Consider the following 24596-nt stretch of genomic DNA (forward strand, 5'->3'; position numbering starts at 1 on the left):
CTCCCCCTTGCCATCTTGCTAATTTGATCAAAATACCTTGAGATGTCCTACATTTTTTGCTTTAGGGTGCCAGTATTCTTCATCATTATCCCTGGGTTACCAAAGATTCCCTTTAGAAAACATTGGTAATCCTCATCCTTGTTATGCTCAAAAAAGTCCTCATGTTCCCCCTATTTGTTCCTATCTATCTTTGTCTCCTTAAGTTCTTTCTCAACATCCACATCCTTAGCAAGTGCTTTTTCCCTTTTTCTTTGCACCCTCTTAATTAAGAGTTCATTATCAAAAGGGACAAAATCTCTTTCAACATTCTTCCCCTTGTTTCCTGAAACCTTACCCAATGTTTCTCTCTTCTCAATACCCTTATCCTGCTCCTCTTCAAAATCACTATTTTGTTTCGATTCAATCTCCTTTTCCTTCCTTTTCTTCCTAAATGAGCTCCCATGATCACCTTTCTTCCTCTTCTTCATTTCAACCTCAACAATTTCATCCTCCATATCCTCATCAAATTCCTCGTCTAGTTCACTTCTCTCTATCTCACAATCTAAAGATTTCTTGCTCTGCCCTAGCCTATCCACTTTTTTGGATTTCAGAAGATTCATTACTAAATCCATTAACCCCTCATGATAGGCGTGATCACCCTCAGGATCATTTTGAATGGCTAAAATATAATTACCCAAAGATTGTCTGACTTAAAAGGGTAAATTTATCCTAACCCTTTCCCTAAAATGGTTAATCAACATGAACTGGTGACCATATATCTTAGCAAAGTAGCCAACTAAAGTAAGATACTCTATCACCACAAACATAACAAATCTACAGGGATGAGAAATGGAGCCAAGGCTAAAGTATGAATTACCAATTTTTACCATCTTCTTGTGTTCCTTAGCCTCATAAACCTCGAATAATATCTTCATAAACCTCCATCCTTTGATTACAAACTAGTATACTCCTATCTTTCCACATTTTGATGAATTTATGGGTAATGTCAGGGTTATTGTCTTTCAATTTCTCCATATATCCTATACAATTCCCTTGCTCCAGTATGTACTAAATCTCACTCGTTGCAGCTTGTCGGTTCAATTCTCTTTCTCCTTCCTCCCATCTTCACACTAAAATGATGCCTCTCAATTCTAAAAAAAACCCACTGCAATAAAAGACTAGAGTCAAAATTGCAATCAAGGATTTTAGTGGGAAAAAAGACCCACAATTCGTGTGGTATTAAATGACAATATGTTGTCCTTCTCATAATAACCCATCGATTCTCAATCCTGCCCATATCATTATTAATCCTTGATGGAATATTCATCATTAATGAAACATTTTTTTTTACTTCTAACTTTGTCATGCTCAATCAATAAAATCTCCTCAATAGGAATAATATCACTTTGATTCCAAATTTTCTTTTCATCACTCTTGCATGCCACATTATCCACCCAGTTAGCAAGTTGATTAGTTTCTCTATAGTTGTGAGTGACAACACTATTATCAAAGAAATTTATAAGATCAATGACCTTGCCTATAATATTATTAATAGTCCAACAAGGATTAGTAACTATATTATGAGAATTAATTGTGTTAAGGGAGTCCCCTTCAAGCTAGATCTTATTCAAATTCAAACTTTTAGCATGGCTAAGAACATAGAGGGCCACACTTTCTTCTACCACATGGTTAGTTTGATCCCGAATATGAATTGCCATACCACCCACTCTATCCCCATTCATATTCCTAATGATGATACCATAGCATGCTATTCCTAGGTTTCCCTTCGAAGCCCCATTAAAGGTAATCTTATACCAACCCTTTGAAGGACAAGCCCATCTTGCTAAATCCTCAAGGTTAGGACCATTTTGTACCAGACTAAGACCATTCAAATTCCAATTCTAAAATACTAATTCTTTCCAAGCATTCTGAGGTTGGTGTGCTTTTCCAAAAGATCTAATATTCTTAGACACCATATTCTTAATCTTGTAAAATAATTGATCTAGATTCATTTCCTTACCCCTAAACACTCTATCATTTTGTTTCTTCCAAACACCCCAGCAAAGGAACGAGAGGATAAGATCCCACAACCTCATAACCAAAGTATTAGTAAATGGAGACTTCCAACCATTGAAAAAATATTGAATAGTAAGGGGGAAAACCCAAGTAATATTCAACAAGCCATAAAACTTTTCCCATAATCATCTAGTATAAGAACAATGAATAGTCATATGGTTAACTGATTCATTAGCTTCCTTACAAAGATAACATCTGTTGACAATGTTAAACCCTGTCTTCAAAAAATTATCCGTTGTTAGATTTTTATCTTGAAAAAGAATCCAAAAAAAATGTTAACTTTGGGAATCATACCTTTAAACCAAGCTTTTGCCCATCAAGGCTCTTGATGCTCTTCAAAAGCATTAGCATACATCAAAGACACATAAAATAACCCATTGGGATTATATTTCCATATTAGAGCATCCTCCTCTTAGCTTAAAAAGATAGCATTCAGAATCTTGTTGAGATCATTAAGATTTTTATCCACTCTATCGAGGTTAACCCAATTATTCTCCTCCCAATAGGTTTTCAACAAAAATATCAAAGAGATTCTTGCACTACTCTATAAAGCCATTCCTTCTTGGATCAGAACTGAGGGAGTGATCAAGAATCAAAATATCATCCCAAAAAAGAATAGTCCTCCCATTTTCCACCTTCCATCTGACCCCTTTATTAATAATCTACTAATTTTTGTGTGCATTTTTCCAAATCATTAAACCCCCTTTCAAAGTGTCATTGTTAAGGAAGAGTTTAAGATCTTAATTCTCCCTATTATATTTATCATTCCAAATATCTTGCCATTCTCCTTCCTCTTTATGCCATCTCCATATCAAGTTGGCAAGAAAAGAATCATTCATTGAAGCAACTCTTCTAAGACCAAGGCCACCTTTATTGAAAGGCATGCAATCAAAGCCAATCTTTTCTTTTTTTTTTCCATACTTGTCCATAAGAAAAGCTTCTAAATTTTTTCAATTGCTCAAGAAAATTTTCTAGGGATCTTAAAAACACTCAAAGCGTACAACAAAAATATTCTGTAAGGTGGATTTGAGAAAAATAACCTTATCAACCTGGCTGAGGAGGGACCCTTTCCACCCAGCTAACTTCGAATGGATTTTATCAATCAACGAACTCCAAAAAATCTCAGGTGGGTCCAGACAAAGGGGTAAACCAAGATAAGAGCTCGGTAAGGTACCAATCTCACAACAAGTAATTCTTTTAATTTTATTCTACCTATTATCATTAACATTGATAAAATATATCACACTTTTGTTCTAGTTGATAATTTGTCCAAAAGCTTGCCCATAATCCTAAAGAGCTTTCTTGATATTTCTTGCATTCTTAACAAAAGCTTCTTTCATCACAATAGAGTCATCCACAAATTGCTGATGAGAACAAGTTAGTTCTTTACACAAGAGTTTGAGTCCAACAAAATCCCCCACAGGCACCATTTTCTCCACAAATCTACCTAAGCATTCAACAATGAGAATGAAGAGGATAGGTGAAAGCGGATCCCCTTGCCTCAAATCACAAGAAGCCTAAAATAAAGGAGTTGGAGAGCCATTAATAAGAACACAGAAGGTAGCAGAGGAAACCTGCATATGGACCAACTCCCTAAATCTCTTATTAAAACCAAAAGCTTCCAACCTTCTTTGTTAAAAACCCAATCCACCCTATCATAAGCTTTAGATAAATCAAGTTTAAGAAGGACCACCTTTCTCTTGGACATGGCAAGGGAATGAATATTCTCATGCACCAAGATGATAGAATCCAAAATCTACCTACTAGGAATAAACCCATTTTGCTGTTTGGAAATTAGATTAGGAATCTAATAAAATTTTGAGTGTTAGCACTTTAGATATAACTTTGCAAAACGAGTTACAAAGACTAATTGGTCTAAACTGATCCATGAAATCAACACTAGGCTTTTTAAGAATCAAAGCAAGGAAAGTACCATTCAACTCCTCGAGAATTTTCCTTGATCCAAAGAACTCCTTAACCCCATTACAAACATCTTCTTGGATGATACACCAATACTTGTGGAAAAAAAGGAAAGGGAACCCTTCTGGCCCTGGTGCCTTGTCTAAATCAAAGGAGAATACAACCTTGGTAATTGTTGACATTCCAATCATGTTTGTTATTAGTGACATACACTTATTTAGATTGTGAGTTCATACCGAGCATATTGTATAGTTAACAGTGTTAACTGTTACATTTTATACCTCCCTACCAAATATTTGAATTTTAAATACTTGCCCGCCCAACGGTCACTTCCTGGTTTAATGTTATTTTAAAACATCATAGAAATATTGAAAAAATTAAATGATCTAACCTCATATATTTCTTTCCCTACGCATTTCTATGTTTCCGCGGGCTCGCAAGTCCCCATCGTTGGATCGAGGAAGATCTATGGTTGGTGCTATCTCGCTATGGGAAGTTGCACATTGTTTTGCCATAGCGAAATAGCACCTTTTGGCCACGTGTCAGGTGGGTCCTCCTTTTCCTTGTGTTTCTCTGGCATCGAGTTTTGATAGGTTCCTGGAGGGCACTATGGTGCTATCAAAAAATCTTTGTTCCTCGTCGTTAGCGACATAGCACCTAGACGAAAAATGATATTGTGGTGATATCAGAAGGAAGGTGGGTCCTAAGCATGCCCCGTCAGATATCAGTGATGAAATTTGGAAAATACGATGGGACCCCAGGCAACATGGAAAGTGACTACAATTGAAGGAGGATTTTGATTCGTCGCCAGCTGTGTAGATCTTTTGATGTCAGCAATAGCTTGGACCCACGCCCCTTTCAAATGCATGAATATTTCCTCACCCTTGGATCAATTTGGATCAACCGTGGGTGCTATCTCGCTATGGAAAGCTGTGAGAATTTTACCCATAGCAACATAGCGCCTCAACGAAACATAGCAGGGTAGGGCCGAGTCTTATGAAACTGCAGGGATGGTACCAGTTTGGGCCGAGTCGGATGCTAGGTGTGCTGAGTTGGTTTGTGGGCCTAGAAGTTTTAAGGGAAAAATACAATAATATGATGAGTCTTCATGATTGTCAGATCAGTCTAGATCGACGGTAGGTGCTATCTCGCTATGGAAAGCTGCAAGGATATTACCCATAGCGACATAGCGCCATTGTGCCATGTGGATCAGTGGGGCTAGGTCTCGCCAAGATGAGGATGCCAGGTTGTGCTAGGTGGTTGCCAAGTGTTTTGTGGGCCTAGAAGTTTTAAAGTTAGAGTGCAGTAATATGGCGAGTCTTCACAATCATCAGATCAAGGAAGATCAATGGTTGGCACTATCTCGCTATGGAAAGTTACACGTTGTTTTTCCATAGCGACATAGCGCCTTGGTGACATGTGTCCCAATGGGTCCGATGGAGGTAGTAAAGGTTAGACATGATCGATAGTTAATGTGACTATCGCGATCAAGGTTGCAAGGTGGCACTGTTAGTAAAGAAAGATTGGTCAACTTAGGAAGACCTTGCGAGGTGGCAGAAAGGAAAGAGGTTATTGGTCCACGTAGCCTATTTTGGATGCATAGTTTAGTTGACTTGCTGACCCTACTATTTTAGGTGCTCAGGAATGAAGAGAGTCAGGAATTTTTATGCAATTTGATCTTCATGATCAATGCCACCCACTCTAGAATGAATGTTGAATGCAGAAAAGCACTCCACCACCCCAGTTGATCCATCTACCTGATCAGGACAATCAATGGTGTCGCCTCTGTCTTCTCAAGGCCCTGTTTTAGTTAATAGTCAAATTTTGTGGTACCTAAAGCTATACTTAGATCAGATTTCTTTAGATCCCCATGATTGTTCTTGGTAGAGCCTTGATGGCGATGGTTGCAGGATAGTTTTGGAGGGAAAATCTCAGTTATGTCTAAACTATAAAGGAAATTTTTGTAAATTTTGTAAGGGGTCAACCTTTCTCTATTTTCTCTGTTACTGCTCTGCAGATTCTCAGTATAAATTCCCCTGTGCCTCTGAACTACATGATTTTCTGTCTTATCTCCTTTAGCCATTGGTATAAAAGTGCAAGAACTCTTTGCCTCTTACTGGTGTTTTGTAGAAATCTATGATCTGCATGACTATATCTCCTTAGCCTATGAATGATAACATAAGTGAATCTCTCTTTCTTTGTATCATTCACCTTGTTCTTCTGATCTACATGTGATTATTAGATTAAAGCAAGTTTGAATGTTTATATCCTTAGTTTCATTCTAGTTCAATAGTGCATATATGGGCAGAGTTTGGTCCGAACACTCTATTTTGGTGCATCACCTATTTAGATTAGATTAGGTAAATTTTCTTTCATGCTCTCCTTCTCCCTTTTCCTCTCCAAGAGTAGTTAGGTGCATCCTGATAGTAAGAGGAAGCTAGCCTTCTCCAGAGACTCAACCTCATAGTTCAAGTCCCATAGCTTGGAGGTTGTTTCCATGTTTCACTAGGTTGTCCTCACGCATAGGCTTTGGACAAGGGTGCAAACCTAAGTGATAACATTAACCAAGCATTTAAGTTACTACAGAGTTGAAGATCAATAGTGTAAATTGAGCATTTTAGTGTATGTTGAGCTTACCAGTGTAAATTGAGTTGTGCGGTGTTTATCAAGTTCGTAGTTGATGTGATGCAAGTCTAGTGTTGACTAAGCTACTCAGTGTTAACCAAGAGACTTAGTTTATACTAAGCTTAAGGTGATAATGTTTATCGAGCTATGTAGTGTGAATCAAATGATTTAGTTTATAAGCCAAGTTTCATAGCATTCACCGAGTCACCAGTGTAGACCGAGTTCAAGACTACTTGGAAGTGATCAATATGGACCGAGCTTCTACATCTACCAAGAGCATGACAATATCAAGTATTAATAGTGGATACCAAGTATAAGAACCTCACCGAGTCATTCTTTAGAGTCCAAGTTTCTACACCTTGGATGACTTTGTAATATTTGTGTAAACTTGTATTGTGGCAAACTTTGTAATTGTGTAATTGAACTGATATATATGTAATATATTGTATCAAATCCAAATATATTGAATCATGTAAGGAAGTAATGTAATCATAAAAGAAGAGCAAAAGAGAAAATTAAAAAGGCTACAATAGTATAAGGAGCAACAAAGATTCATATATCACAGCAAGGTGATTTGTACTCTCAGAGGAATCTCATTCAGCAAACCAAGTTGCATATTAGAGATCAGCTACTATTTCATCCCAATAGGTGGATCAATCAAATCACTTAACAAGGTAGACCTAATAGTCTTATGTAAATTTCTTTACCGAGTGCATACTTCATTGTATGTTTGTAAATCCTTTTGCAAGGTGGACCTAGCAGTCCTTATTGCTCCTAATAGGGTAGATCATCAGAAGTGATCATTGTAAGCCTTAACAGGCCACTTTATACTACAGTACTAAAGCTTGTGGGTATAATACCCACCCTAGTTTTACGTTCTATTTGAAAGGTTTCAGGATCGTCAAATCTTGTGTTAAAGTGTTATGTATGCTTTCATGTTTTTCCAATTTCTCATGCATGCAGTTAGATTAGAATTCATATAGAGGATTAATTGCTAGTTGGGGTAGAAATTTTAGAAGTTACTAATTCACCCCTCCCCTTTGAGTAACTTATCTTGTCATAATATTTCCAAAAATTGCTATCAGAGCATTGTGGTTCTTAGTGAAAAGTTTAACAACTTGAGCAAAGATCAAAGGCAATGGAGGTATTCAGACATGACAAGGCTATTAACAATGAGAAGCTAGATTTGGAATTGGCCAATTGGACAATTGAAGAAAGAAAAAGAGAAACTCTTCTGATCCTTGAAAAGAAGAAAAGATCTTTCATTCACTCTACATTGAAGAAATAGTTGAAGACATCTATTCAAACAATTTAGATGAAGTTGATGAAGCAATCAAAGAACTATTGGAAAAGAATAATACTCTTCAAGAAGAAGTAAGAAAACTAAGAAGAGAGAAAGAAATTTAGTTAGTGAGATTGTATGAAGTCATGAAAGAGAAAAACAAGATAAGAGAAGAGGTAGAGGGAAAGAACAATGAAATTCAACAGCTATCTCTTTAGCAAACAAACTTCATTGATCAACTCACTAATGAAAATGAAGAAATCATGAACTTGAGATTAGAGAATGAAAGATTGCAAAATGATCTAAACATTGAAAGGCAAACCAATGAAAGAATGTTGAAATCTCAAGAAGACATGAATTAGTTGAATGAACAAAGTCACTTCAGACAAAAGGGAAAAGTAGGAATTGGATATACAAAAGAAGGAGAATCATCCACACAAGGAGCTCAAAGAAACCAAAAACCTACTTGTAATCACTGTGGTAAGATAGGTCATACTTCAAACAAATGTTGGAGTAATGGGAAAGAAAAATTCAATGGAAAATGCTACAATTGTAATCGGCATGGTCATAGAGAAAATGAATGCAAAGAGAAACCAACATTTGAAGGCAAATGTCACAAATGTAAGAAGCGTGGGTAGAAGTCATCATAATGCAAAGCCAAGATATTGAATCTAGTAGAACAAATTGTGAAAGCTATATTTGGTTGGGACTATAACACCTACTGTAGATGTCATTATTGTGGAGAATTTGAACACATTGGAATGAATTGTGTAAAACATCACATGAGGAAAAGAGATACTACCAAAAGATGTTTCATTTGTATAGAACTTGGTCACCTTACCAAGAACTATATGAATACTGGAAGAATAGAAGATGAAAAGAAAGAAAAAGCTGATAACATCACAAAAAAAAAGAGAGAGATAATAGTGGGTTCCAAAGTCTACCAAGAATGCAAGTCTGAGCAATAATGATTAAGTCACTCAAGAATTGAGTGACTCCACTATTTCCACTTGATTTCTCAAGAAGAAAACTAGAAATAGGCTACCAAAGGAGACATCTATATAAGTTACAATTGTTAGGAAAAAAGATCAATATCAACTTTCAAGATGTGAAAGGGATCATCAAATAAAAGGTACCAGTTACTATTGAGTTACCTTCCTTATCGAGTGAGGTCAAGCCATAGACTCTACCGAGCGAGGTTAGTAGTAACTAAATTCTAGATGGTTACCAAATAATGGAAGACTCTACCAAGTAATCAATGCAAACAAAGTGGATGACAGTCTATCAAATTCATCCAACTTTTGTACTAGGCATTTACGGAAAAATTTGATAAAAGGAAAGAAATTGAAGTCATTTCTACCATGAATTTTTGAGAGAAAATTGTGTAGAGCGATCTTCAAGAGCATTCATGCAATTTGAGCGAATTTTTATCAAAGTATTTGAATTCTCTCAAACCCTACTAAGTGAAGATGGTAGCTACTAGAAGCAAAAAAAAATGAGGATCAAACATGTTGGTTCATGGTGTAGAATGGAAGGCACTAAATTTTAAGCTAACTCTTGTAGTTGCTAAAACTCTAGACCCAAGTGGAGTGCAGTCGCAAATCCCTCCCAAGGTACTATTGATCAATGATACTATTCTCATTTTAATTGTGCAATTTAGGATAGTGGTACTCTAGAAATGGATGAATTGTGAAAAGAGTTATGCATTGATGGTGTGTTAAAACCTGAGCATCAACACCTCGAGGAAAAACCCATATTGCTCACATACCCCATGATTTCAAAGTGAAATGGATTAGGTATATCCTTAGTCACGTGCACAATGGATAGTTGTGGTTGGAGAAAATAATTTTGATTACCAAGAAGATGATCCATAGGATCACTAGTCTCCTAATGTTGACAAAAGCTAAAATGACAAAAACCCTAGGTCAGGTCAAACTGGAATAGAAAACCCTAGCCAAGTGGGATGGTAGGGGAATGAAAATTAGTAGTGTCACTAACATGGAATTGAAGTTCAGTATTCATGTCATTGCACACAAGATCTATAGTTTGAGTAGGTTGAATAGTGTGTCATGTGAAGCCATAGACCTAGCATACAAGGTAGTCAAGAATAACCTATCTCTTGATCTTGCCGATCTAATATTGAATCAATTCAATAAGAACATGGAGAGAATCAAGACATCAAAGAACAATCCATGTAAGTTTGGCTCACTTTTGACATGTTTATTATTTTATGTTCAAAAATTCTTTCCATCAAAAGGTACTATTTTGTGGAGGAAATATGTGCTAGTACTTTATCAGATAAATGAATACATTGCTGAGATGGGAGAAAACTACACTAGTATTATGGATAATTATTTTGATGCATTCAAGGAGAAAATGAATAATAGATATTAGATCCCTAAGAAACTAGTTGAGGACTATTAGGATGATGTATGTTTTATGGTGGATAGTGATGAGGTATACATTCAGGCAGTTAGGCCTAGAATTGCATGAGTGAAACCTCTAGGATATGAGGTAAACATTGATGAAAAAAAGATTTAATTGAGGCACTTATAAATGAACCAGTTGAACCTAAGGCTTCATATTTTGACACATGTGATGAGGCTAATGCCCAAATAGAAATGGAGATCAAGCTCCCTTAGGTGGTTGGAAAAGGCAAGAAAAGGATTGCCAAGCTGAAAATAAGTTCTACTCTCCTATTAACTGAGGGAAAAGGTGAATATGAAGAAGCAGAGGAAGATGAACTACTAAAGAAAAAGGGAAAGGTAATCATTACTAAGCCTGCCAATACATCCACTACAATATTCATAGGAGATCCTCTAGAAAGAAAGCAGACAAAGAAGGGGGAGACATAATTTTCAAGAGGTCTCCACCCACATTTGAAGAGAGGATGAAGGAATTGGAATTAGGTTCTAGGATAAAAAATTTCAAGGCATTAAAATATGAGATCAAAATTGCTGATCAGAAAAAGAAGATTGAAGATATTCTGATATCTAAAATGGGAAAATGGAAATATTCACCTGATCAACTCACTCAACAAATTCCAGATGCATTAATGAACAAAATCAAGCCAAGAGGGGAACATGCAATGCAAACTGCAAAGGATATTCATGAGTAGACCCTGAGGCAACTTATGCCAAATCCAAATGACAAGGAAGTGAAAGAATCTTTAAAGAAAAATGAAGAAAAATTAACTTTAAGATTCAATACTTGTCTAATTTTGTTAAAAGAAATAGAGAATGTTGTGAAGAATGCAACAAATACATGGAAAAATATCTATCTTCTCCACAAATCGAGTGATTTTCTAGTTACCATAAGTGATAAAGATGATGAAGAATTAACACATTTTGATAATGAGGATGATGAAGAGCAACAAGAGCAAGAGACTACCGAGGAAGGAACTTAGGATGTTGAGGAAATCAACCCAGTCAAGATTGTTGTAGTGGTTATTGCCTCACTTCCTCACTCTCTAAGAAAAACATTGACAATATCAAGCATGGAGACAACCTCGGCAAGATTGATTGTGACAAGCACTGCAAGCACAAGCATTCAATCAATCTTTGCACTAGTCTTGCTCAACACTTCATTGACTAAAGTACCAAGTACTTCATCTATTGAGATGCTGACTCTTCGCTCTTCAAAAGTTTTGAATACATCAATTTTGGATACTTTAGGTATTTCTAATAGTATTTCTACAATGAGTGCAGTATCAATTTTTGCAGAAGGCCCTACTATTTCAACTATTGTTTCCATTCTGAGTACACAAGTAATAAGTGTAAGGAAAGTTGAGACCAAGCCTCAACTGAGCACAAAATTTTTGGGTAAAGGTAAAGAAAAGGAGAAGGATGTAGATCTTGATGAGGAAATTGTGATTCCTAATTGGGATATTTCAAAACTCAATCCTAATCAAATGCAGACCTTCAGAGAATTACTCCAAAAAAAAGCCATGCAACAAAGGCTAAGAGAGTTTATTGACACCCCGAGCAAAGCTATCCCTGTTACCCATGATCCCTGCATCCCTAGTAGGAAGATCCCCAGATGTCTTCCCCCTATCCCCCCCTCTCCTCATCTTAAGGAGGTGAAAGAGGCTAGTGATGATGATGTGGAGTTTGATATAGAGTCAGAGGAGGAGGACTCATAGATGAGGAAGGAAAGTGAGATGGAAGAAGATAAGGGGAGAGAAAATGACAAGGAGGTGGTGACCCATATGGACCCAAAGGTTAACCCCAAGAAATGAAAAGTGAACCAGGCCCTGCCCCAGCATCATCCTAGCGACCCTGTTGATGTGCCTCCCAGCCCCACCTTGCCTAATTCACCTTAGGAGGTTCCCATTTTGCCCCCAGAGGAGATGATTGAAATAATGGTTGAAAAAGGGGGGCAGGTAATTAGAAAGAACAAGAGGAGGGCATGGAGGAACTTCTATGGGGACAAGGTCAATTTGGGTATTGTTAGAGAACCTGTTAAAATCCAGGTGCTGGAGGACCTTGACAAAAGTACCCACTACGACAAGCTCATTGACTCAGCTGTTTTGGTTATCTCTGACAATGTGCATGAAACTAGCTTCAACTTCCTGAACAATACAAAGAATAGGCTGATTGATAACTTTCATTCCATCAAGTGGCTTTTTCAAGAAATTGAGGCTCTGAAGGACAGGAGCAACCAACCCAACAACTAGGATTCTGACAAGGACCAGGAGGCTAGAGGAAGCAAGGACCAAGTGGGTAGCCAAGAGAAAGATAGAGGCCAGGTCTCAAGAGACCATCAAGATGACAGACTCGCCCAGCTTGAGCAGAAGGTCCAAAGGCTGGATTCTGTCCACTAGATAATCACCAAATAGATAGTGGACATCCTTCACACCTTGAACGAGAATATTGTCAATCTGGGGGACTATCTGACTACAACTGGCCTTGAAAGGGATGTGGAAACACAGAGCAAGGATTCAACCAGGATGAATTTTAGAAAGAGGCAAGTGACTAGGTGAATCAGGGGAACCAGATGAACACTCCTACGAGGATTCAAGAGGGTTCAGCCAGTCAGAAGGATAATGATGCTACAAAAACCCTATAGGCCATGGACACGGATGGCCACTAGCCTGTTCACCTGGATTTTCTTTTCTATCTTTGGCCTTTGTACTTTGGCTTAGGGCCTTCTTTTGTCTTCGGCCTTTTGTGGTAGTTTTTTGTTTGTTTAGTCTGTTTCATCTCACTCCTTTTGCTGTAAAACTTTCGGTTTCAGGATCCCTGTAAAAATTTTTTTACCTAATAAAAATAGAGGCTAAGAGAGGAAAGAGACAAAGAATTTAAAATCATTGAGGATGTCAAGAATATTTTGGCAGAGGCTATAGGCATAGAGGTTGATTCTTCTCAACCAGTTTTGTATCAGTTGGCAACGATAGTCTAGAAGTATAATGAAGATTTAGATAGACAAGACAAGTTATTGTGAAAAGAAAAGAAAAAGTTTGAGAATAAGGTCTTAGAGCTTATTGCTCAAAAGATTGCCATTTACGAAGTAGAGTTATCTACTATTTTGGGTTCTCTTGAAACTTCTTGTACTAATGTAACTTTAATTTTTGATAAATTATGTGATATTTCAAGTTTTACAGAGGAAATAAAAGAAAAATTGCCTAAGATTGATGAAGACCTTAAGATGAGTGCTCAAAAATTGTAGTTTGACTTGAGTTCAAGCTCTGCCCATTTCAATAGGATTAGATTTTTGACAAATATATAGGCAAAATTGCTCAGAGAAGAAGCTAGAATTAGATCTACTTTGATAGATATTCAAAATATAATTCTCCCTAACATGGATGCATTGTAAAAGCATATTGCATATTAAAAAACCTTCATCCATGACAATAATTTCTCTATTGCAAACCATATGATTGAACTATTAGTAGAAGTGTAGGTGACATTGCACACATGCAGGCTCTTGCAAGAGAACTAGGACAAGACCTTAGCACTCATACTAAAGGTACATTCAGACTTCTTGTCTCATTTTGTCATTACCATGTAAATACATATAGTATAAATCATTGGCATTAATGCCAAAAAGGGGGAGAAGATATAAGATGATATAAAAAGGGAAAAAATGGAAGTTATATAGAAAAGGTTTTAAAGAAAATGGGGGAGAAAGATGTAAAAAGATAGGAATAGAAGATTGTAAGAAGAGTGTAAAGAAAATGTATATTATATTATGGAGGAAGCATTACCATGTACATAAATGTAATATTTACAAAATTTTTTTTGAAAAATCTCAAAAATAGTATACTCTACCGAGTTGGAGATATAAGGTGATGAATAATTTAGTTTTGACTGATAAGTGTTTTTGTCACTAATGCTAAAGGGGGAGATTGTTGACATTCCAGTCATGTTTGTTATTAGTGACATACACTTATTTAGATTGTGAGTTCATACCAAGCATATTGTACAGTTAATAGTTTTAACCAAGCATTTTAGTTACTATAGAGTTCAAGATCAACAGTTTGAACCAAGCATTTCAATGTATGCTGAGTTTATCAGTGTAAATCGAGTTGTGTAGTGTTTACCAAGTTCGCAGTTGATGTGATGCAAGTCTAGTGTTGACTGAGCTACTTAGTGTTAACCAAGAGACTTAGTTTATATTGAGATTGAGGTGATAGTGTTTACCAAGCTATGCATTGTGAATCAAATGATTCAGTTTATATGCCGAGCTTCACAGTATATGCCGAGTCATTAGTGCAAACTGAGTTCAAGACTACTTGGAAGTAATCAGTATGGACCAAGCTTCTATGTCTACCAAGTGCATGATGATGTCGAGCATTGACAATGGATACCGAGTATCAGAACCTCACTAAGTCAATCTTCAGAGCCTGAGTTTCTACACCTTGGCTAAGTTTGTAATATTTGTGTAAACTTGTATTGTGGTCAACTTTGTAATTATGTAATTAGATTGATATATATGTAATGTATTATATCACATCCAAATATATTGAATCTTGTAAGGAAGTAATGTAATCATAAAAGAAGAGCAGAATAGTGAATTACAAAGGCTATAGCAGTATAAGGAGCATCAAAGATTCATCTATCACAACAAGGTGATTTGTACTCTTAGAGAAATCTCATTCAACAAACCACGTTGTAGATAAGAGATTAGCTACTATTTCATCCTATTAGGTGGATTAGTCAAATCTTTTAACAAGGTAGACCTAATAGTATTATGTAAATCTCTTTACTAAGTCCATACTTCATTGTATGTTTGTAAATCCTTTTGCAAGGTGGACCTAGCAGTCCTTATTGCTCCTAACAGGGCAGATCATTAGAAGTGAGCATTGTAAGTCTTAACAGACCAACTTTATATTGCAATACTAAAGCTTGTGGGTATCATCCCCACCCTAGTTTTACTTTCTATTTGGAAAGTTTCTAGGTCACCAAATCTTGTGTTGAAGTGTTATGTATGCTTTCATGTTTTTTCAGTTTCTCATACATGCAGTCAGATCAAAATTCATATAAAGGATTAATTGCTAATTAGGGTAGAAATTTTAGAAGTTACTAATTCACCCCCCTCCCCCCCCCGCCCTCTCAATAACTTAGCTTGTCATAATATTTCCAATAGTTAATTTGATCATTAGACAGAATAGAAATTAGGAATTTATCCTGATCCTCTGAAATACATTTTGGGATACAATCAAGAAACATTTTTTGCTTATCCTTATCTAGATTGGGATCACCTTTCAGTAAATTATTAAAAAAATTAGGGCTTCCCTTTTTATAATCTCCTCATCCTTAGTAGGAACCCCATTAGCAATAAGTCTAGAAATTCTATTAGCCATTTTATGCTTCAAGGTAGTCATGTGAAAGTACTTAGTATTCTAATGTCCTTCCTGCAAAAAAACTTTTCTAGACCGTTGTCTCCAATACATCTCCTCCTTAGTGATAATTCATTCAACTCAGTCAATTTCAAGCTCTCCTCTTCCTTGGAGACTATCACATATCCTTCTACCTAAATATTGTCTTGAATCTCTTTAAGTTCCTCAGTTACCTTCCTTTTATTGTCAAAGATGTTCCCAAAGGTATCCTTATTCCATATTTTGATATCCCTTTTAACATTTTTCAACTTATTAGCAACTTTGAACATGGCAGTACCCTCCACTTGAATGCTCCACCATTCCTTAACAAGGTTTTCCAACCTCGGATGAAGGGTCACCAAAGGTATCCTTATTCCATCTTTTGATTTTCCTTTTAATATTTTTCAACTTATTAGAAACTTTGAACATGGCAGTACCCTCCACTTAAATGTTCCACCATTCCTTAACAAGGTTTTCCAGCCCCAAATGAAGGGTCCGCATTTTTTCAAACCTAAAGGGATAATTCTTCTTAAAAGTTAAAGGATCAACCACAAGGAAAATGGGGTAGTGATATGATCCAACTTGAACTTCAACATGATCAACATGTTCTTGTTGTTGCATATTTGGATTTTGTTGATATCAATCTTTAATCAATTATCTTTTTCCCTTTTCATTTAAGAGCTAAAAGGATGCTCTCACCCAGCTTGTGGATTTCATAGGTTTTGCAATTTTCTACTCCATGGTTTTGTCATTGCATAAGTATAGGATAAATACGGGTTTTATTTGCTTTTCATAGATTTAGATTGTATGCTTTGGAACTAGTACCACAAATCTATAGGTTCATCCACCTAGGTCTTGCAAAGCCTGAAGAAGGAGTATAGCCTTATAGTTGGTCCCGATGTCTAAATAGGTATGTTGAACATGGGAATTAGCCACCCCTAGATGTATTTGTTCCTTTCATTGGGTTGTTGAAAGGTTGTTTATTCAGGAGCCAACACCTTCTATTCCAACTAATTCATACACTCTTCCTAGTCTCTTCCTAGTGTGTCAAATATAGCATTTCCAACTATTTCCTCTAATGATTCTACTATCATTAGCCTTGCTCAAACTATTTCTTCTTTGCAACAACAACTTGCATCCTTAAGCAAATCCAAGTTCAATGTGCCTACATGTGATATGGGTGGTCCCTTGTCCTTAGACATTATCCATACCATTTCCCCTCAATAAGATGATATGCCTTGCCTTGATACTTATAATGGTAAGGGTGGCCTTATGAATCATCTTAAAAAAATTTAGGTTCTATGTAGTAATTATAATCATGATCATAGGATTTTATCTAAGTTGCTTGTTCATAATTTTCATGGCAAGGCCTTGAAATAGTATTATTCATGGCCACCTTATTCTATTGATTCCTTTCACAAACTTGCTAATGCTTTAATCTGACACTTTTAGAATAACACTGGTTCTCAAGTGTCTTAAACTGATTTGATGCATTGTAAAAAAGCTTCTAAGGAAAGTGACCAATTTTATTGGTGGATTTAAGCATTTACATGCTCAGGTTTCTTATCTTGTGCCTGATATTGGTATTCAACACATGTTTATTGCTAATTTATAGAAAGACATTAGAGATAAGATTCTTGTGATATTGCTATCAAGATTTAATTGTGTGATTTTTGAGTCAAACTCATTGACCCATATTTCATGATTAGTGATTCAACATGAATCCATCTCTCATGAGAATAAATGGAACACTTAGCACTCACTGGATCTAGGTGATGCTCATGAAATTATCTCCTACTTATCGATAAAATTCTTCTTACTAAATTTACCCCCTTTTCACAAATTTGTGCAGTGCTCCATCATAGTCAATTACAAGTGAGCTAGTTTGAGAGCACCTCTCCAATGGCTCTTGTACCTATTGATAAGATTGATGATGCACCTATTCACAAAAAATTATGGAACCTAACAAAAATGTAAAGACAAACAAGACCATGAATATAGTAGATGAACAAGTAGTTATTGCATCCAAAGTATCATTGTTTCTTTATTTATTTTTTGGATGAATCATAAGTTTACTCCTGTCTCTCTATGTCTTTGCAATTAACTATGGAAAGGCTATTAAGTGCTAATATTATTACACTCCCTCTTATTTGACCACTTATTCCTTCTACCACATCAAGTTTTCACTTTGATTCGAAATCCTTTTGTCAATATCATCATCATCCTGACCATGATATTGAGAAATTTTATACTTTGAAACATAGGATTCAAGACTTAATTGATTCCAATAATTTGTCTATCAATAGCCATGATAGAGAAAATAAATATGTGGCACGTCCTAATTAGAATCTTCAAATGTATACCAATCCTTTACCTCAACACACTACTAATACAATTGCTCAACCTTCTTCTTCCTTTGATATTAACATTACTCATGATAAATAATAGGAAGAGAATACCCAGACTTTTAACACTATGGAACGTGTACCCCAATCTTTACTTCCACCTAAGCCTAAGGTTCCCTCTAAATATCATCATAAAACAAAGCCTAAACCTACTATTAAGCATGTTAGAGACTTGAATATTTCACTTGATGATTCTAACATCTTTCATGCCCCTAATGACTCTCTTTATATTGATGCTAGGTTTGCTAAGTATCCTTCTTATGGTTGTCTTGTTGATCCTACTTCCACAATTAATGTTATCATTGAGAAACATTTATTTTCTAAGAAATTCCATCATGACTTGCATGATTGAACTGATACTTGGATTCAAACTTGTAATGGTTTCTTGTATCCATCACATGGTTCCATTTCCTTGACTATTGAACTTTGTGGTAAAGTCATGAATAATAACTTTGTTGTCATTCCTACTTTTGATCAATTCCAAATGAAGCTTTGTTTACCTTGTTTGACGTCCATGCAAGCCATTTCTTCTCTTATTCATCCGTGCATTAAATTTCCTCATGATGGTGATATTAAGATTGTCAATCATAGTTTTTATCATCCTTCTAGGCCTAGGAATTGCACTACCCTCAATTTATCTTGGCCTCTTATTCCCACTACACCTCCTACTCATATTTATTGCATTTTCCAATCATATCAAGCTCATAAATGTTGAAAGATTTCTGAGTGGAGTGTGCCTAATGATATTACTTGTGGTATTTTTCCTACACCTTCTACACCCATTTCTTCTAATTCTTCCATTTCTAATGGTCAACAACTTGCTACATCTAATGCTCCTTCTAGTGTGGTTCATCCTTCTATTCCCCAACCTATTGTTGTACCTTTTGTTATCCCATCTACTGATGTAAATTAGCCTATGTTTATTGACCCTTATTCCTCTCAACTAATTTATAGTAAAATTAAATGCAACTAACATGCCTGTGATCATTGAAAGAAGCATCAAGCTTGAGCTAAGGTCTGTGTGCATGTTCCTTATTCTTCTTCTCCTTCCTTTTATCAACCCTTATATGTGGAGGAAGTTAATTATACCAATGAGATAGATAAAATTTATGTTCCTATTTTAGATCCTATTGCTATTAATTTGATGAAGAAGACACATTAGATAATGATGAGGATGCAATTATTGATCTTGATGTTGATTTCCCTAACATTCTTTCTAAACAACTTCCACTTGCACCTAGTATTGAGCATAGAGACTCTTAAGGGGGTCCCTATTCATAGTTAGATATTGTTCCATCTATGTTCAATATTTCTCCTCTTGCAAGTTGTCCATCTTCTCTACATACTACAGACTGAGATTGGGGAGAAGGGAAATGCACTTAAGTGAGTGTTCTAGCATAGTATTTTTTGCGTGTTTTCCTATTGTGATGTGTTTCTTCATATTGTGTTTTCCATTTTTTCTTTAGATTTATTTAGATGATCCTAGTTTCACTATTGGCAAAAGGTGATAAGAAAATTGATATATTGCATCATTCTTCTATTTGTATCTCACTTCTTCCATATGTTGTTATTTGTTATGTTGTACATGTGCTAGTGTTTGTAACTATATTCCTATGTTTGTCCACTTGGATTTGCGGCATGGTAGCACCAATTCTTTTTGGTATCCATAATGGTAGTCCAAAAATACTTTTCTTCATAACTCTTCCTTGTCTTTCTTCCATTATGTTACAGTTCTACTTGCTTTGGGGAATGATGCAACTTTATACTTGATATAATACTTAAATATTATCATATGATCATACTAACCTAGAAGTTAGTAGATCCATCTTGTGCTCTCTATATGTTATGTTATTATTTCCCTTGATTGTCTTCACTTGGGGGTATTTCATAGTGGACATATCTCTAAGTGCATGTATGTATACTCTGTTAAAGCCATTGCTTGTGTTAAAGTGTTAGCATTGACTTCAACATGGGGGTGTTGGCTTCTGATTTAACAATATTTAAATAACCAAGTAGCTAAAACAAAATACATTAAAGGGAAACTATCTGTTATAATGGATGCACTTTGAATACAACCTTGACTAACTATAAGGCTATACTCCTTCTACACCTTAGGCTTTGCAAACCTAGGTAGGTAGACCTTGGATTCTCACAAACATAACTAGTACTAAAACATGTTCTAGAATCCAAAACAAGAAGATAAAACCCTTTATTCTTCTATACTTATGCAACAAACTATATTTGTAGTATCTAATCACACAAACTAGAAGCTCACAAGCTAAGTTGAGGTCTTTCTTTCAGCTCTACAACACAAAAGGGAAAAATCATTTTGATAATTGAAAGATTTCAGCATTACCCATGAACTATATAGGTAAGAAAATATGGATTTATAGCTATGATCAATGCCTTTTCCATTGGGTATTATAAAAAATAAAACATACATCCAAATCCTCATGATCTATCCATTTACTTTGTAAACGAGACATCATCTTTAACAATGAACCCTCTACTCATCAAAATCCTTCTATGAGATCTACAACCTGATCAAAATATATCAAGCATTTACTTAATTCTTTAAGTTAATAGAAAAACATACTAGCATACAACCCTAAACAAGTTGCAACTGAGATAAATGTACTTTGTTCACATATCACAAAATATTGTCAAACCCATAAACATGAGAGAAGATTCATAATGAAAATATTAAATGTCATTTCTGTATTCATTTCTTTGAAGTAAACACATTAAGGTGCATGTAATAACTCATGCAAAGCATAAAATAGACTAGAACTATAACTATGAACTCATTATTTGTTGTTCATACAGAGAGAAATGCTGAAGAATGGTGGAATCACAGCTTGAGAATTTGCTCAATGTAATAGAACCAACCCTACAAAAAGAGAAAGAAAGAGAATATGTAGAAGAATGAATCTATGTCAGATTTGATCTTTGACTGCCACTTGTCATGTTCATTCCTCACCTTCTATTGAAGCAAAGCCTCTCTCCTCTCTCCTCAACCGAAAACCCAATCTGATCTATTTATTTTGCATAAAAAATTGAGAAAATATTTTTGCAAAATGATGAAAACCGCTCTTGGAGAAAAGATAAGATATGTTGCTAAAACCATTGCTAAAAGTCCCTTAAAATGCATATAGAATAAAAATAACACTGCTAGAAGAAACTTCACCAAGTTTAGCCCATATACTCAGATGACAGATTTGCAAGAAAAGGTCTTCTAGCTATCATGCTTGAGCAACAAATAACTAAGAGAATACAATTGGAGGAAAAAACCTTGTTGACAAATCCTTGAATAACTTTTTACCACTAATACTTGCATACATATGGATTGCAAAAAGGGACAGTTTGCTCCAAGAGCTTTTTGACGATATATGATATGCCTATAGTTGATGAAGATTCATACTAGAAACGCTCCTCTAAAAATTAGACAAATGAAGAAAGAAATACCAACCTCTCCATAAAAAATATACATTCATGTTATAAAGCTAAAAAAATTATAATAGACAGGTTTCGATTTAAAAATGTTGGGCCCACTTTTTAAAAAAATCCTTTAATTATGCATTTTAAATTTGGATGAGCACTCAATTATGGGAAATGACCTATAAATTTTTAATGAAAACTTTATGATTTCCCTCCAAATTTGTCACATGGTCAAACTTGGTCAACCCTCAAGTGACAAATGTCACTCTAATTTGTCCATTGGATCCAGTCATCACCTTGTCACCATCCCTTTGGGCGGCCTGCCACATGTCACTACGATGTGGCATTCTTTGATTTGCTCTCAGATCTAATTCCAAGATTCCCCATCCTTGGTCCACTTGGCTGCTCCTACTATGTTGTGATCTCACTTCTTTGCAATGATGTCACCATCTCCTTGTGGGATTGTGAGATCTCACCATGTGTCATCTGTTGACATCATCATCTCTACTTCTCAATGCCACATGTCATCACCTCATTCTCTGATGCTGCCATATCAACTGCCACTAAGCACTACGTCACCAACATGCCTATTGGGTGCCTCGAGCCTGCCGTGACATGTGGCACATCTTCGCTTTTCTAGCACCAACCTCACGAAGAAGTGATGTTGTGCCACATGTTGCCCTTATCTCTATGGGTCCTTCCACCATGTGGCACCATTTTGCTTTAGGATAATTATCCACCTTTTTGTATCACCTACCTCAATATTTGTGCCATGTGGAACTTCTTCATTTGTCAATTGAAACATCCACACGTCACTACCATGTGGCATTCTCTGATTCGCTCTCAAATTTGATTCCACGACTCCCCATCCTTGGTCCACTTGGTTGCTCCAACTATGTGTTGTGATCTCACTTCTTTGCGATGATGTCACCATCTCCTTGCAGGATTGCGAGATCTCACCATGTGTCATCTGTTGACATCATCATCTCTACTTCTGGATGCCACATGTCATCACCTCATTCTCCAATGCTGCCATATCAACTACCACCTAAGCACTACGTCACCAACATGCTTATTGGGTGCCTCGAGCCTGCCATGATATGTGGCACGTCTTCACTTTTCTAGCACTACCCTCGTGAAGAAGTGAGGTTGTGCCACATGTTGCCCTTATCTCTGTGGGTCCTTCCACCATGTGGCACCATTTTGCTTTAAGGTAATTATCCACCTTTTTGTATCATCTACCTCAATATTTGTGCCACGCGGAACTTCTTCATTGGTCACTTGAAACATCCACATCATTGCCTAACAATCACCACATTGATTCATAATTATCTTATCAAAGCTCCAGATCTGCATGTGGGATCGTGCACAGGCGCTGGGCATTCTATTAAAATGCGTTAGAGATATAAGAAGTGACTCATGTTTAAAACTATTGAAAAACAACATCGTGGCCCCAGTGTGGGATAAAAGACCTGGCCAAAGAAATACCGCTCATGAGTGAAAAAGAACAGACCATTCCCCTGGATGGTGTTTCATTGTTCTTTGCCAAGTTGACAGTATTGAGAGAGGGATTTCCACTTTAGAACAAAAGCCTTTGTGATGAGTTTGACTATCCATTCAATAAAGTACTGACTCAAATTGATCTCCCTGTTACCTTGTTCGGTAGCCCACCTTCAAATCAATTTGCATGGCTATTTAGGAGGCCCTTTCATTCGGTAGCATCATTCCTTCTGTTATCCCATGATCGCTGATAACACCATCATTCATGTTACATAGATACATTTGCTCCGCAAACTATTAGAAACCCAATTGCTTCCTGTGTTTCAAATGAAGAGATTGGGTAGATAATTCGAGTCACAGAGTCTTTTAACTTGGTTATAGTCATGATACAGGTGAGGTGTTGCTTGTCCCTTTGATTTGGGCTCTGCATAACGCACTAGCTCATGAGGAAGGTTTTAACAATAAATTACCACGGGACTGGTATGCCAAAGTGGAAGTCAACATTTTAGAGCCTTGGAGACTCCCTAGTAAGTTCAACTCCATTGCTACATAGCCTCACATTTATAACAATTCTGATCTCCCCACCACCAACGTGTCAGGCTTTACATGCAAGTTCAGAGGATAACATATCAATGGGAGCTCTTAATATGGTTGCAGTCATGAAATAATGTATACCAATTTGTTGGGTTTGAATTGCATCCCACCGCTAAAAGGCTCATCACGGGCATATTTTTCCAAGTCTTCTGCACACATAATACAACTAGATCTGTTGCGTAATTTCCATGCTCCCAATAGCTCTGGATGAATTATGTTCCCAACCTCATCTACAAGTTTCATGGGAAAGGCCATGTTTGTGAAGTGGACCTTACAAGCGTGCTCGTTGAGGCTTCCTCGGGTAAGTTATACTTCCCTTCTCATCATTCTTCTTTTTCCTGAAAACACTTGCAGTCTCTTCGATGTCCCCTTCTTGTCACTTTCATTAGCAGATTGGGGACAAATTTCAACATTGAAAATTCACAATTTTGGCTTATCATTATTTCAAAACAAGCCACCATATAAAACATCATCACACCTCTATCACACCTCTATCTTTTGCCCATCTTATGAGAAATGTTTTATATAGCAATGTTGCAGGGAGAGACACCACTAAAATAATCTTCATCAAATGTGAGCATGGGACCTCCCAAATGTTTTAAAACTTTACCATTCATGCCGTCCAAGTTTTGTATTTATTACTTAATATCAAAACAGTGCCCAATCAAGTCATACCAACTTGAAAAGATGCCCAAAACATATATCAAATAAAATCTCACTATGTGTCCCTTAAATCATAGACCAAGAATTACCATTGCACTTCAAGGAGCATCTTCATATAAACTATAGTATATCAACCTGATGGAGTCATTCGGGCCTGAAAATAACGTTTCCTCTTGATTGGTGAACAACTCATAGAGATTAACAGAGACACTCTGATCTTCATACATCATATTCTGGGGTCTGTCAATAATCATTGTGCAAAGTATTATTTTATAAAAATAACCCAATTAAAAGA

The sequence above is a fragment of the Cupressus sempervirens genome, chromosome 8 (genome assembly GCF_028749045.1).
Source record: "Cupressus sempervirens isolate cs-2001-9-10 chromosome 8, ASM2874904v1, whole genome shotgun sequence".
NCBI lineage: Eukaryota > Viridiplantae > Streptophyta > Pinopsida > Cupressales > Cupressaceae > Cupressus > Cupressus sempervirens.